The sequence below is a fragment of the Phyllobates terribilis genome, unplaced genomic scaffold (assembly GCF_046119375.1).
Source record: "Phyllobates terribilis strain yellow unplaced genomic scaffold, ASM4611937v1 Scaffold_8__6_contigs__length_399053987, whole genome shotgun sequence".
In the NCBI taxonomy this organism is placed as follows: domain Eukaryota; kingdom Metazoa; phylum Chordata; class Amphibia; order Anura; family Dendrobatidae; genus Phyllobates; species Phyllobates terribilis.
Window position 1 is genome coordinate 167,994,336 of NW_027362768.1, and position 16,178 is coordinate 168,010,513.

The window sequence follows — 16,178 nt, forward strand, 5'->3', positions numbered from 1 at the left end:
CAATCGGTGTACCCAAACAGGACAGCCCTAACCTATAGTATTAATACCTTTCCATGTGTTAAAAATTACCTGAATGTGAATAAGGGCAGAGCAGACCAGGGCCCAACCATGGACACCCAGCTATATAAACGTAATGCCCAGCTCAAAGAAAGGGAGACCGCGCCCTTGTGTGTACTGATTGCAAGAAACTAAAGCAAAACCAAAAGAAATGAACTGGAGTATAAGTTGGTATACATGCAACGTGTAGGAGCATGTTCACACTTGCCATTAAAGACGTTGTCCACTACTATACAGAAAGCCAATATCGATTTTTTTGTAATTACCATCTGTTGTGATTGTTGAGCGGCGCTATTGCTGACTGCTCACAGGCATCACGTGACCCCGGCTGCAGTCGGCTCCTACATCCACTGATGTCACGTCAAGTTCCGGCTACAGCCTGGGGTGACCCAGTGACGCGCTCCCCCCCGATTGATGAGCTGTGGGCAGGGTTTCACATCATGTCACAGCCCAGCATCCACCGCATACTTTCCCAATGAATGCAGTGGAGAAAGAAAGTGTGCGCTGGATGCTGGGCTGTGATGGGCTGTGTACGGGGTTTCACCTCACATCAATCAGGGGGCGCGCGTCACTGGGTCACGCCTGGCTGCAGCCAGAACTTGACGTGGCATCAGTGGATGTCAGAGCCGGCTGCATCCGGGGGTCATGTGATGCCTGGTGAGCGGTCAGCAATAGCGCCGCTCACAGTCAACAATCACAACAGATGGTAATTATAAACAAAACGTATTTCCGTTTGAATACATATGGGCATTTTGTATAGTAGTGGACAACCTCTTTAAACAGACAAAACCAAAGTTGAGTCCAATGTTGAGGTTCCCAGGCTTTTAAGTAAACCCGTGGACCAGCAGAGATGCTGAAGGGATGGAAATTAGTGTTTATACCTGCTGTAACATTTCGAGACCTCTCCATTTTTTAATGTGGTTTTGCAGCCAGAATAATCCAAGTAAAAAACCTCTGTTTGAACATACACTTATACGGCTGACACCTGCCTGTAGTGATGGGCGAGCACTAAAATGTTCGGGTGCTCGTGTCGAGCACATTGGAATACTCGGGTGCTCGACCCGAGCAATGAGCCCAATGTAAGTCTATGGGAAACTCGAGCATTTTTCAGGCGGCTCCCTGAGGCGGTCTGCAGAGGGCCTAAAAATTGCCCAATCGATGGGAACAGTGCTCAAATGACATGGGAACAGCATGGGGAAGACCCCTGGAAGCATCTCTGACTCCCAGATCACTGCTGTCAGTAACGTGGTCAGAGTATTACGCCACTTTTATGGACTCACAATAAAACATACAAAAACGAAACCAAAATGGATTTTCCTGGGAAATATGCTAAGGAACATCCTTTCCAGGGTAATGACTTGTATATGAGGCAAAAAAAATAACCAAAACCAAAAATACTCCTCCACAACTTGGGCTATGTTCACACGTAGCATTTTTGATGCGGTTTTGCACTATTGCATTGCTTTCAACCAAGACAAATGCATTCACTGGGAAATGTCATTTTAACATTTTACAACCTTATCTGGCCATGTGGTGTGTGAGATATCATCAGACACATGCATACAGTCCTGAAAAGACATGGGAACAGCATGTGGAAGACTTCTGGAAGCATCTTTGACTCCCAGGTCACTGCCTAAAAGTGTGCAAACGATAAGTGATCCTTGGCACATGCAAAGATGCCTCCCGCCATGCAACTGTTCTTGCAGACTTGCAACAATGACCGTCCACGTCCTTGACCCTGTGCAGCATTCAGGTGTCCCTACCCCATTCCTTGGAATGCAAGCGCAAGTATGCAGCCAGCCACCCACCCACCCACAGGCTGCAAAACTATACTGCCAAATTTTTGACAACTACTTGCACTTGAAATGTGGCCTTTTGTAACGGGTCTGGGAGGCGGAACCTCTGAGCTACTATACAAGGGGGCGGTCCTTGTAAGGGAGCGGGTGGCGACCAGGGTAGACGGGCAGGCAGTCACAGCAGGTGACTGGGACAGTCTCTGAATGAACGGACAGGAGGTCACGGCAAGTGACCGGGGCAGTCTCTGGATGAACGGGCAGGAGGTCACGGCAAGTGACCGGGGCAATCTCTGGATGAACGGGCAGGAGGTCACGGCAAGTGACCGGGGCAGTCTCTAGATGAACGGGCAGGAGGTCACGGCAAGTGACCGGGGCAGTCTCTGGGTGAACGGGCAGGAGGTCACGGCAAGTGACCGGGGCAGTCTCTGGATGAACGGGCAGGAGGTCACGGCAAGTGACTGGGGCAGTCTCTGGATGAACGGGCAGGAGGTCACGGCAAGTGACCGGGGCAGTCTCTGGGTAAAGGATTGGTACGACCTGTGGCGGCAAATGATAGACCTGAGCTCCCAGGTGAGCAGGCGAGAGTCTCTGGATAATCGGGTGGTCACAGCATGTGACGGCGGAGCCTCCAGGAAGACCAACAGACAGGCAGATGAGCGCTCCCAGGTGAGCGGGCAAGAGTCTCTGGAATAGCAGGTGGTCACAGCACGTGACGGCGGAGCCTCCAGGTAGGCAAGCAGGCAGGTAGCGGAGGAGCGCTCCCAGGTGAGCGGGCAGGAGTCTCTGGAATAGCAGGTGGTCACAGCACGTGACGGCGGAGCCTCCAGGTAGGCAAGCAGGCAGGTAGCGGAGGAGCGCTCCCAGGTGAGCGGGCAGGAGTCTCTGGAATAGCAGGTGGTCACAGCATGTGACGGCGGAGCCTCCAGGAGGGCTAGCAGGCAGGTAGCAGATGTGCGCTCCCAGGTGAGCGGCCAAGCTGGTCCATAGACAGACTGACAGGAGTAGGAAGGCAGACCGTCGGACCTCAGGCTAGCAAGCAGGTAGCAGGAGTATCAGGCAGGAAACAGACAGCAAACTGGCAGGACTCTGGCAGGAATCAGGCAGGTAACTGGCAACGGGACCTGAGGGCTGAAGCAGAGTAGTGAACAGTGCAACAACATTGCTCGGGCACCTCCATCTTGGAGGAGGTGCCTTATATATGGTGAAGTCCTCCGGCCATTGGCCGGGGACTCCTTAGGATGACGCGCGCGGCCCCTTTAAGAGGGAGGGAGCGCGCGCGCGCCCTAAGCACAGTGGCCGGGAAGGAGCGCGCGCTGCCAGCAGAGCGGGAGGAGGACGCCGGGCTCGGAGCAGAGAGGTGAGGGGAACAGCGTCCCTGCCGACGCTACAGTACCCCCCCCTTTAGGCCCCCCCTTTTTTAGGCCAGACAGAAATTTAGCAAGGATGAGAGGGGCATGGATGTTCTCCCGGGGCTCCCTCGTTCTCTCTTCAGGACCAAACCCCTTCCAATCTACTAGAAAAAAGGTCTTCCCTCTTACCCTTTTGGTGGCCAGAATGTTCTCTACCTCAAATTCGTTTTCAGCGGAAACCGGAGCAGGAGGCGTACCTGTAGACTTGGAAAAAGAGTTAAGTACCACAGGTTTGAGGAGAGATACATGGAAGGAGTTAGGGATCCGCAAGTTGGCCGGGAGTTTCAATTTATAGGCCACCGGGTTGATCTGACTGATGACCTCCAGAGGACCGATGAACCGAGGCCCTAACTTATAGGAAGGAATCTTGAGCCGGACATACTTGGACGAGAGCCAGACCTTATCCCCTGGACGGAATTGAGGAGGATCCAGACGTTTTTTGTCAGCATGTCTTTTCATACGCTCGGATGACAGAAGGAGTGCGGACCGGGTACTCTCCCATGTGGAGGAAAATTTGTTAACAAGAGATTCCGCAGCCGGATTGTCCACCGAGGTGGAGACGGGAAACGGGATCCGAGGATGCTGACCGAAGACTACAAAAAACGGGGATTTGGAGGAAGATTCGCTCTCGTGATTGTTGTACGAGAATTCGGCCCATGGCAGGAGATCCACCCAGTCAGAATGGTGGGCATTAACGAAGTGCCGGAGGTAACTGGTCAGGATCTGATTGATCCGCTCCACTTGACCATTAGACTGTGGGTGGTAAGCGGAGGAGAAGTCCAGGGTGACGTCTAGCAATTTACAAGTGGCTCTCCAGAAACGGGAAGTGAACTGTACCCCACGATCCGACACGATGTGACGGGGCAGGCCATGAAGACGGAAGATGTGGCGGATAAAGTCTTTAGCCAGCTCGGGTGCAGACGGGAGGCCTGGCAGGGGAATGAAGTGAGCCATCTTGGAAAAGCGGTCAGCGACCACCCAAATGACCGTACAACCGGCAGAGACGGGAAGATCAGTTATGAATTCCATCGCTATATGCTGCCAGGGGGCAGCAGGTACTGGCAGAGGAAGAAGGCGACCGGCTGGCAGGTGTCTCGGAACTTTGTTGCGGGCACAGGACACACAGGCAGAAACAAAGTCTATTACATCCTTGCGCAGGTTAGGCCACCAGTAGTGCCGGGAAATAAGCTGGAGGGTCTTTTTCTGACCGGCGTGGCCAGCTAGTTTAGACGAATGACCCCAGTGTAGGATCTTCTCCCGATCAGGTACCGATACGAACGTCTTACCGGGAGGGAGACGATTTAGACTCACGGGAGCCACCTGCATTACTCTGGCGGGATCGATGATATGTTTAGGTTCTTCCTCGAGATCAGATACCAGAAAGGATCGGGACAAGGCGTCTGCTTTGATGTTCTTGTCAGCCGGGCGAAAATGTAGAACAAAATCAAAGCGAGCAAAAAACAAGGACCACCGGGCTTGGCGCGGATTAAGTCTCTGGGCATGCTGGAGATAAGCCAAGTTCTTGTGGTCAGTGTAAATTATTACCGGATGAAGAGCCCCCTCGAGCAGGTAACGCCACTCCTCCAATGCCAGCTTGATGGCCAATAACTCTCGGTCTCCTATGGAATAATTGCGCTCAGAAGAGGAGAAGAGTTTGGAGAAGAAGCCGCAAGTTACCATCCTCCCGGAAGAAGATTTTTGAGTAAGTACAGCTCCGGCTCCAGAGGAGGAGGCGTCAACCTCCAGAAAGAACTGCTTGTTGCCGTCCGGACGATGCAGCACCGGGGCGGAAGAGAAGGCCTGTTTTAAGGAAAGAAAGGCCTCCTCTGCTTCGGGCGGCCACTCTTTGGGATTAGTACCCTTACGGGTGAGCGCGGAAATTGGGGCAGTCCAGGAAGAGAAGTGCGGTATGAAGAGGCGGTAGTAGTTGGCGAAGCCCAGGAACCGCTGAATGGCCTTCAACCCCTCCGGTCGGGGCCATTTCTCGATGGCAGACAGTTTCTCTGGATCCATTCGTAGGCCGGTCTGAGAAATAATGTAGCCCAAAAACGGAAGCGAGGTCTGCTCAAAGAGGCACTTCTCATATTTAGCGAAGAGGTGGTTCTGCCTGAGCCTGAGCAGGACCTGACGAACGTCCCTCCGGTGAGTCTGGAGATCCGGAGAGAAGACCAAGATGTCGTCCAGGTACACCACAACGCAGGAGTAGAGAAGGTCCCGGAAGATGTCATTGACCAACTCTTGAAAGACGGCAGGAGCGTTACAGAGACCAAAGGGCATTACCAGATATTCATAGTGGCCGTCCCGGGTGTTGAATGCAGTCTTCCATTCATCCCCTTGACGGATACGGACCAGGTTGTACGCCCCACGGAGGTCCAGTTTGGTGAAGACTCTAGGCCCCCTCAGGCGATCAAATAATTCTGGAATGAGCGGAAGGGGGTATTTATTCTTCACCGTGATCTGGTTAAGGCCTCTATAGTCTATACAGGGACAGAGAGAGCCGTCCTTCTTTTTTACGAAGAAGAAGCCTGCTCCCGCCGGGGAGGTAGATTTCCAGATGAATCCCCTGGCCAAATTCTCCTCAATATATTCGGACATCGACCGGGTCTCAGCAGCGGACAATGGATAAATACGCCCACGGGGAGGAGTAGTACCGGGTAACAGGTCGATAGGACAGTCGTATGGTCTATGAGGGGGTAATGTCTCTGCCTCCTTTTTATTAAAGACATCAGCAAATGACCAATAGGGAATCGGAAGTCCAGGTAGATTAGTTGGGGTAGGAGAAGGACGGACGGGATGAACAGGAACCAAACAAGTCTTATGACAGTCCTGTCCCCAGCGAAGGACTTCTCCGGTCTGCCAGTCAAGCACGGGTGCATGTCTCTGGAGCCAAGGTAGACCTAGTAAGAGGGCGTGAGAGAGTCCAGGCAGAACATGAAAAGAGATGCTTTCAGAATGCAGCATTCCCACCTGCAGAGTTACGGATTCGTTGATGAGTTGGATGGGACGTGGTAAGAGGCCCCCATCCACAGCAGCGACAGATAATGGTACAGCCAGAGGTTTGGTGGGAATGCGGTATTTTTCTACCAGGGACTGTGAGATAAGATTCCCGGCCGCTCCAGAGTCAAGTTGGGCTAGTTCGAAATAACGATTCTCCCCGCAGATAATAGAGACTGACAGTAGCAGAGATGGAGAGGATTTATTCTTGTCTAGGTTGACCTCTCTGAGCGAACCTAGACACAGGCGTTTCCCGACCTCTCCGGGCAGGTACGGATCCGGTGCTCCTTACTGCCACAGTAGAAGCAGCTCCCTTCAGCACGGCGTAAGTCCTGACGGGTTTTGACCATCTTGGTCTGGTCGACCTGCATAGGCTCAGGAGAGTGTACCTGGGGAGAGACGGATTTCTGAAAAGTAGGAGCTAGACGTGGAAACCTCCTCTCACGGGTGACCTCTTTGGCACGCTCCTGGAACCGTAGGTCAATCCGGGTGGCAAGAGTTATTAGGTCATCGAGAGTGGTAGGAATGTCCCGACCGGCAAGTTCATCTTTAATACGGCCGGACAGACCCTCCCAGAAGACGGATACCAGAGCGTCTTTATCCCAGGCCAGCTCCGAGGCAAGGGTACGGAACCGTATGGCATATTGGCCCACGGTGAGACTTCCCTGACGGAGGCGTAGCAGGGATGATGCGGATGAGGTCTTCCGTCCGGGTTCGTCGAAGACTTTCCGGAAAGCCATGAGAAAGGCAGGCAAGTCGGACACCAGGGGGTCTCCTCTCTCCCATAGAGGATTTAGCCAGGCCAGGGCCTCCCCGGTGAGATGGGACATAATGAAGGCAATTTTGGCCCGGTCGGAGTTAAACTGGTGGGACAGGAGTTCAAAGTGCAGGGTGCACTGATTTATGAAGCCCCGGGCCTGGGCGGAGTCGCCTCCGAAGCGAGGAGGAGCAGAAAGCCGGGGTCCGGGGTAGGATACCATGGTATTGGTGGGCAGCGGAGCTGCCGGGTTGCGAGTCATGGCACTGGCGGTGGTTGCTGGTGGAGCAGTCAGAGTGTCCAGGCGAGAATTGACATTCCGCAGGTGACCCAGGATGGACTCCTGTTGGGACCTCTGACGGGACAGTTCATGACAGAGGTCCGAGAGCGAGGGAGCTTGGGTGCCACCGGGTTCCATGGCCCGAGCAAACTGTAACGGGTCTGGGAGGCGGAACCTCTGAGCTACTATACAAGGGGGCGGTCCTTGTAAGGGAGCGGGTGGCGACCAGGGTAGACGGGCAGGCAGTCACAGCAGGTGACTGGGACAGTCTCTGAATGAACGGACAGGAGGTCACGGCAAGTGACCGGGGCAGTCTCTGGATGAACGGGCAGGAGGTCACGGCAAGTGACCGGGGCAGTCTCTGGATGAACGGGCAGGAGGTCACGGCAAGTGACCGGGGCAGTCTCTGGATGAACGGGCAGGAGGTCACGGCAAGTGACCGGGGCAGTCTCTGGGTGAACGGGCAGGAGGTCACGGCAAGTGACCGGGGCAGTCTCTGGATGAACGGGCAGGAGGTCACGGCAAGTGACCGGGGCAGTCTCTGGATGAACGGGCAGGAGGTCACGGCAAGTGACCGGGGCAGTCTCTGGGTAAAGGATTGGTACGACCTGTGGCGGCAGATGATAGACGTGAGCTCCCAGGTGAGCAGACGAGAGTCTCTGGATAATCGGGTGGTCACAGCATGTGACGGCGGAGCCTCCAGGAAGACCAACAGACAGGCAGATGAGCGCTCCCAGGTGAGCGGGCAAGAGTCTCTGGAATAGCAGGTGGTCACAGCACGTGACGGCGGAGCCTCCAGGTAGGCAAGCAGGCAGGTAGCGGAGGAGCGCTCCCAGGTGAGCGGGCAGGAGTCTCTGGAATAGCAGGTGGTCACAGCACGTGACGGCGGAGCCTCCAGGTAGGCAAGCAGGCAGGTAGCGGAGGAGCGCTCCCAGGTGAGCGGGCAGGAGTCTCTGGAATAGCAGGTGGTCACAGCATGTGACGGCGGAGCCTCCAGGAGGGCTAGCAGGCAGGTAGCAGATGTGCGCTCCCAGGTGAGCGGCCAAGCTGGTCCATAGACAGACTGACAGGAGTAGGAAGGCAGACCGTCGGACCTCAGGCTAGCAAGCAGGTAGCAGGAGTATCAGGCAGGAAACAGACAGCAAACTGGCAGGACTCTGGCAGGAATCAGGCAGGTAACTGGCAACGGGACCTGAGGGCTGAAGCAGAGTAGTGAACAGTGCAACAACATTGCTCGGGCACCTCCATCTTGGAGGAGGTGCCTTATATATGGTGAAGTCCTCCGGCCATTGGCCGGGGACTCCTTAGGATGACGCGCGCGGCCCCTTTAAGAGGGAGGGAGCGCGCGCGCCCTAAGCACAGTTGCCGGGAAGGAGCGCACGCTGCCAGCAGAGCGGGAGGAGGACGCCGGGCTCGGAGCAGAGAGGTGAGGGGAACAGCGTCCCTGCCTAGCAGAGGGCAGGGACGCCGACGCTACACCTTTTAGGCTCGTGGAGGCGGAAGCTGTCCACAAACTTATGGCGGTGGCGGCCGGGAATCCATACTCGGTCCCCAGCCGCCACTATTTGTCCCAGTGTCGTCTCCGCCTTCCACAAGCACGGGTCCCACAACATTACCTGTGACCTCCCCAGTGAACTTACTGGGAAGGACCGCCTACCCACAAACAAGTGGTCAAGTGAATGTGGCCAGGGACGGTACGGAGCCAGTCTTCAGCTTTTTTTGCTGAGTTGTATTTCACCACAGCCATATTGTTTAGCTTAGTGAAAGGACTTGGGGAACCTTATCTACTCCAGCTGTCATTTCTCCCAGGAAGTCCTCTAAAGCTGCTTTCATTTGAAATGTGGCCTTTTAGGCTCATGGAGGCGGAAGCTTTTCATAACTTCATGCCGGCGGTGGCCGTCTGTCCATACTCGGTCCCAAGCCGCCACTATTTCTCCAGGTATCGTCTTCGCCTTCCACAAGCACGGGTCCCACAACATTACCTGTGCCCTCCCCAGTGAACTTACTGGGAAGGACCGCCTAACCACAAACACCTGGACAGGTGAATGTGGCCAGGGATGGTACGGAGCAAGTCCACAGCTTTTTTTGCTGAGAGTTGTATTTCACCACAGCCATATTCTTTAGCTCGGTGAATGGACTGGCATAGAGGGAAACCGTATCTACTCCTGGTGTCATTTCTCCCAGGAAGTCCTCTAATGCAGCTTGTTGCAGAAGCAATGGCAGCCCGTCCAACATCAACTCGCACTTGTCGGTGGTGCTTTGACACACAAACATCTTTCTTTGCGCATTTAATTTCATGACTACAGAGTCTTACCCACAGGCCGCAATACTAAACTGCCATATTTCTGGGCAGCTGCTTGCACTTGAAATGTGGCCTTTTAGACTTGTGGAGGAAGAAGCTTTTCACAACCTCATGGCTCATGTCCATACTCGGCCCCCAGCCGGCACTATTTCTCCCGGTGTTGTCTCCGCCTTCTATAAGCGCAGGTCCCTGAAAATTACTGCTGGCACTTTTCTGTGGGAATCTGCTTGCCTCCTACCAGCCTGGAATATTTCCAGTAAACTATGGTACGACGCCATGGTATTAGCTCTGCCCCCAGAACCAGTAGCGAAGCCATCCCCAATTTCCTTCTCAGGAAATTAATTTGGTAGACTGAGTGGCTGCCCAAATACATTAGTTTCTCACAAAGGAGCTGAAAATAGAGTGGCAGTACGTGCAAGTTTCTCCAGCCTGTTAGATATCAGAGGGTGAACGGAAGCACATTGTATCAGTGGTTAGCACTGAAGACTTGCAGTGCTGGGATCCTGGGTTCAAATACCAGCAAGGACAACATCTGCAAGGATTTTGTATGTTCTCCCCGTGTTTGCGTGGGTTTCCACCTCAGTAAAAAAGCAGCCATAGAGTGTCCGGGAACCTTCCCTCATACTTTTCTTAGCCAGGACTGCTTCTTGGCAGGGTTGGACGGTCCCACCAGAGAATCCTCTGGTGTGCCCTGGCTTCTACATCAGGAGAGTTCATGATAGCTCCAACTTTGCAGCTGCTATGGGGCTCTTGAGCGGGGGAGAAAGGTGAGCCCTCAGAATCAAATCCTCTGGTGGGCCCAATGTTTTTCAATCTGAAACAGCTTCTCAGTGGGAGTTGTATTTCACCACAGCCATATTCTTTAGCTCAGTGAAAGGACTGGCATAGAGGGAAACTGTATCTACTCCGGCTGCCATTTCTCCGTCACCAGGTTCTGCCCATTGTCACACACGACCATGCCTGGCTGTATGTTCAGCGGTGAGAGCCACAGATCAGGGTGCTGTGTTACAGCTTTCAACAACTCTGCAGCGCTGGGCAGTTTGTCACTTAAGCATTAAGCATGTTATCTTCAGCACAGCCTGTTGCCGCTTGGCCAAGGCAGTGCTGCAGTGCTTTCAGCTTGTGACTGATGTGGTCATTTTGGAGATGGAGAGGAGGTGCAGGAGCTGAACAATTTGATTACATTGAGGTTACATTGGCGACTCTGTTTTTTATACTAAAGAAAGATCCTACTGTTTGGGGGGTTTTTTACGTTATTTTTTAAGAGAAAGGCATTCACCGGGAAATGTCAATTTAACATTTTACAACCTTTTCTGGCAATGTGGCGTGTGACACATCATCAGACACATTCTGTTTCATTTATGATGGAGGGACTCTGAAAGTCACAAAGCCTATTTTTATAGGGCCATGAGGCGGCCCTTACTATTCTTAAAAGGCCAGCAGTCGGCCCTCGCTATTGTTTGAGAGCTATCAGCCGGCTATGCTTTGTTGTTCCATTATTAACAAGTGGGTTGCCTATACTGTTATTGCTTATGCAGTGACTGCAAGGGCTACCAAAAATTCGGACGCAACCCAATACCCCTTTGAAGAGACATAGAGGAGGGCCTCAGTAAAAAAAAAAATTCCCATTATAAAGGAGCGGGTCTCCTATAGTGGTAATGCCCATGCTGTGACTGCAACGGCTGACCAAACTTTGGGAAAAACCACACTAAGAAGTTAAAAACACTTAGAGCAGGGCCACAGTAATGACATGTTTCCATTACAAAGGAGCGGGTGTGCTGTATAGTTATAGGGTATGCAGTGAGTCCAATGGCTGACCAAATTTAGGAAAAACCCCACTAACAATTGAAAGACATATAGGGCAGGGCCACAGTAATGAGTACGACATGTTCCCATTAGAAAGGAGAGGGTCTGCTATACAGTTACAGGGTATGCAGTGATTCCAACGGCTGACCAAGTTTAGTAAAAACCCCACTAACAATTTAAAGACACAAAGAGCAGGGCCACAGTAACGAGTACGACATGTTCTCATTAGAAAGGAGAGGGTCTGCAATACAGTTATAGGATATGCAGTGAGTCCAACGACTGACCAAATTTAGGAAAAATCCCACTAAGAATTTAAAGACACATAGAGCAGGGCCACTGTAATGACAAATTCCCATTAGAAAGGAGAGGGTCTCCCATAGGGTTGGCCTATGCAGTGAATGCAAGGGCTGCCAAAAATTGGGAGGCACTCCAATGCCCCATGGAAGAGACGTACAGGACCTCATGAATAAATGTTCCCATTATAAGAAAGTGGGACTCCCATAGTGTTGGCCTATGCAGTGAATGCAAGGGCTGCCAAAAATTGGGAGGCACTGCAATGCCCCTTGGAAGAAACTTAGAGGGCCTCATAAAAAAATGTTCCCATTAGAAAGGAGCGGGTCTCCTATACTTGTAATGCCCATGCACTGGGCTGACAAATATTTACCCCTGGGGGGTATACAGTAACATACTGTATAAAAAAAATTTTTGCGGGCATCATAAACACCCTTTAAAAAAATTATGTGGGCGTTACCTCACGGACCACAATCACCATGGTGATATGGTGGTGAAGGATGAGGATGAGGAGAAGGAGGAGGACAAGAGCAAATAGCCAAAATCAGGAAGCGTATACCCATGTATGGGTGTGAAAAGGTGCATGGGACTACACCTCCCAAAAAAAGACACTGGATTTGAGTTTATTTTACGCTGCTATCATTCGGTGGTGTTGAGAAGTCTGGCCCAATCCAGCCCTTGTTCATTTTTATAAGAGTCAGCCGGTCAGCATTTTCAGTTGACAGGCGTATGCGCTTATCAGTTATAATTCCACCAGCGCCACTAAAAACTAGCTCTGATAAAACGCTAGCTGCAGGGCAGGCCAGGACCTCCAAGGCGTAGAGAGCCAGTTCATTCCACGTATCCAACTTGGATACCCAATAATTATAAGTCACAGAGGAATCACGGAGGACGTTGGTACGGTCGGCAAGGTACTCCCTCAGCACCTTCCCAAACTTTGCACTCCTTGTGAGAGTACCCCGCGCCTCAGGGACTGTGCGATGGGAGGGGCTGAGAAATTTCTCCCAGAACTTTGACAATGTTCCCCTGCCTCTGCTGGAATGAAGTTGTGTCTCTCTCGCCTGTACTCCTTGGTTGTCCAACGAAGTGTGCCCTCTGCCGCCAGCGTTTTTAGATTTTTAGGAATTTTTTTAATAATTCCGCAACAAGGGCCTTCTGGTACTGCCCCATTTTTGTAGACCTGTCCGCCTCAGGAATAAGAGATATAAAGTTCTCCTTGTAGCGTGGGTCTAGAAGTGTCACCAACTAGTAATGACTGTCACCCAAAATTTTGAGAATGCGAGGGTCATGGGAAAGGCAGCGTAACATAAACTCAGCCATGCGTGCCAGACTGCTAAGAGGCAAGACTTCCGTGTCCTCACCAAGAGGATGACTGACCATGCTCTCCTCCTCCTCTTCCTCTCTGTCCTCTGGCCATCCACGCTGAACAGACGGTATGATAGTTGTGCAGGTAGTACCGTCTATATCGCATGAAACTAGCTCCTGTTCTTCATCCTCCTCCTCTTCTTCCTCATTGTCACCCAATCCACGTTGGGATGAGATGAGGCTGGGCTGTGTGTAATCACACTGCATGGTTCCTTGCTCCATCTCATCGTGCTCCGCCTGTAATGCATCCTCTTTGGTTGTGAGCAGAGAGCGTTTCAGAAGACAGAGAAGTGGGATGGTGACGCTAATTATGGCGTCATCACCGCTCCCCATCTTGGTGAAGTCTTCAAAGTTTTGGAGGATGGTACATATGTCTGACATACATGTCCACTCCTGAGGTCTTATGTGTGGAGTCTGAACTGAATACTGACGGCCTTGTTGATGATGGTACTCAACAACTGCCCTCTTCTGCTCACAAATCCTTCCCAACATCTGCAGTGTAGAGTTCCAATGCGTGGGGACATCACATACCAGTCTGTGAGCCGGAAGCTGCAAACGTTGCTGAAACACGGCAAGGGCGGCGGAAGCTGTAGGTGACTTTCTAAAATGGGTACTTTAACAAGCAGCTCCGGGTAGGATTTGAGAAACCGCTGAGCCACGAGGTTAAGCACATGGGCCAGGCATGGTACGTGTGTGAGCTTGCCTCGCCTCAGAGCCGCCGTCAGGTTCCGGCCATTGTCACACATGACCATGCCTGGCTGTAGGTTCAGCGGTGTGAGCCAAAGATCTGCCTGCTCTTTGAGAGCTGTCCACAACACTTCAGCATTGTGCGGTTTGTCACCTAAGCATATTAGCTTCAGCACAGCCTGTTCCCCCTTGGCCTAGTGCTGCAGTGGTTCCAGCTTGTGACTGATGTGGTGATTTCAGAGATGGAGGCTGAGGAGGATGAGGTGCAGGAGCTGTAGACTGTTGGCGCAACCCTGATTGACCTAGGGCCCGCAATCCTTGGCGTCGGGAGGACGTGTTCCGTCCCAAGGTCCGACTGGGTCCCGGCTTCCACTATGTTAACCCAGTGTGCCGTCAGCGAGATGTACCATTCCTGCCCACAAGCACTTGTCCACATGTCCGTGGTTAGGTGGACTTTCCCGGTAACTGCATTGTTGAGGGCATGGCTAATGTTTTGGGACACGTGCTTGTGTAATGCGGGGACAGCACACCGGGAGAAATAGTGGCGGCTGGGGACGAGTAGCGAGGAACAGCCGCTGCCATCAGGTTGCGGAATGCTTCCGTCTCCACCAGCCTAAAAGGCAACATTTCTAGCGCAAGCAGTAGTGAAATGTGGGAATTTAGTAGTGTGGCCCGTGGGGCGTTGGCTGCATATTTGCGCTTGCGTTAAAAGGACTGGGGTATGGACAACTGAACGCTGCGCTGGGACAAGGACGTGGACGTGCTTCCTGATGCTGCTACTTGAGAGTGTGCAAAGACAGGTGCAAGGCAGGAGGCATCTTTGCATGCACCATGGACACAGGATTGGCTTGCATGCACAACAGCGGAAGAAGCAATGATGCCACCCGCAGACACTGTTCCTGGACCCTGGGGCTCGGCCCACAAAGTCGGGTGCTTTGCTGCCATGTGCCTGATCATGTTGGTGGTGGTCAGGCTGGTCGTTTTGCCACCCCTGCTAATGCTGGCCTGGCAGGTGGTGCAAATGGCCTTTTTGGGGTTATCGGCAGAGTCTTTAAAGAACAACCAGACTCGGGAAGACCTAACAGTTGTCCTGTCAACTTCCTTCGTGTTGGTGTTACGGGGGAATGGTTGCCTGCCTTCTTTCTGCGGCCACCACACTGCTACTTCCTGCCTGTTGGGGTGCTCTGCCTCCCTCCCCTTGTGTGCTGCTGTCCTCGCTCTGCATGTCCTCCTGCCAGGTTGGGTCAGTTACTATATCATCCACCACCTCATCTTCCACTTCCGCACTCTGGTCCTCCTCCTGACTTTCTGGCAATTGTGTCTCATCATTGTCCACCTCTTGTGACAATTTCCCACCGTCGCCTTCATGTGACTGTGGCTGCTCAAATATTTGGACATCGCTACATAATTCCCCATCCCTTGCCAAGTGCCTTGCCCATTTTAAATAGAGGACAATATCTTCATCGCTCACTACAAATGACTGAATTTGGAGCGAACTTATATGTGATCCGTGTGACGGAGAAACCACAGTTTTAAATACCTGGCCTGTAGGTAACTATTTTGAACAGCAAATTGGTGTCAATTGCTTCACTGACACATAGTTACATAGTTACATAGTTTATAGTTACAAAGTTTATAAGGCTGAAAAAAGACAAGCGTCCATGCAGTTCAGCCTATTTCTTGTGCACTGCAGCTATTCCGCAGCGTTGATCCAGGGGAAGGCAAAAAAAAAACATGCGGTATAGGCCAATTTACATCATTGAGCAAAAATTCACTTCCCGACTCCAATCTGGCAGTCAGATTAAATCCCTGGATTAATTAACTATCACTAAGCATAAGATGTAATTTTATTGTTCTCAAGAAAGGCGTCCAGGCCTCTCTTGAACTCATTAAGTGAGTTGGACATCACCACTTCCTCTCCCAGAGATTTCCAGAGTCTCACGGCTCTGACCGTAAAGAATCCCCTTCTATGCTGGTGCAGGAACCTCCTTTCCTCCAGACGCATAGTGTGCCCCCTCATCTTAGTCACCATCCTTGGTATAAACAGGTCATGGGAGAGATCTCTGTACTGCCCCCTGATGTATTTATACATGTTTATGAGGTCTCCCCTAAGCCACACTGAAACTAATTTTTAATGGAGGTCAGAAATGGCAGTATTTTCTGAAAACGTATATGTGATCCATGTGACAGAGAAAACACAGTTTTAAATAGCTGGATTTTTAGCGCTCTAATATGGAAAGGACCTGGCTGTATTCTGCAGTGCCAACAAGCAAATGGCGCAGAAAAACTGTGTTCTCTGGATTGCTTTTTAAGCAAATAATGAGGATTAAGATCCAAAAGAAAATTATTCCTGGCCCCTGAGACCTGGGCCTATTTCTAGAAATATCTAACAGCAGACAGAACTGGAATGGAGCCTCTTGTGCTATATGCACTG

At 51.9% G+C, this 16,178-nt stretch overlaps 1 protein-coding gene across 1 annotated transcript in view; it reads right to left on the reverse strand.

The window, feature by feature from the left end:
- The window catches only part of LOC141157717 (uncharacterized), a 99,170-nt gene that overhangs the window by 38,373 nt on the left and 44,619 nt on the right, over positions 1–16,178 (reverse strand). The window lies entirely within an intron of this gene.